This window comes from Juglans regia, unplaced genomic scaffold, assembly GCF_001411555.2.
Source record: "Juglans regia cultivar Chandler unplaced genomic scaffold, Walnut 2.0 Scaffold_1150, whole genome shotgun sequence".
In the NCBI taxonomy this organism is placed as follows: Eukaryota; Viridiplantae; Streptophyta; class Magnoliopsida; order Fagales; family Juglandaceae; genus Juglans; species Juglans regia.
Window position 1 is genome coordinate 1 of NW_023341884.1, and position 275 is coordinate 275.

The following is a 275-nucleotide window of genomic DNA, read 5'->3' on the forward strand; positions in this document are numbered from 1 at the left end:
CCTTCTTGTCAATTTATCTCGCAAGGCGGAAAAAACAAAAACGAGGGGTGCAACACGAGGACTTCCCAGGAGGTCACCCATCCTAGTACTACTCTCGCCCAAGCACGCTTAACTGCGGAGTTCTGATGGGATCCGGTGCATTAGTCCTGGTATGATCGCACCCATCAAACTAATTACTTAAAATTCATATAATCCTTGAGCGACATACTAGCGTCCTTCCGATCCCAATCCAAACGGAGATCTGATCCAAACCCATGGCTACGCGATGGGCAGGG

The 275-nt window shown here is 49.1% G+C and overlaps 1 non-coding gene across 1 annotated transcript; it reads right to left on the minus strand.

Annotated features, from left to right (window-relative positions):
• Positions 1-44: 44 nt before the first annotated feature.
• Positions 45-163, minus strand: LOC118345000. The gene has a single exon (XR_004798704.1). It is a non-coding gene; the product is annotated as a 5S ribosomal RNA (ribosomal RNA).
• Positions 164-275: the final 112 nt, after the last annotated feature.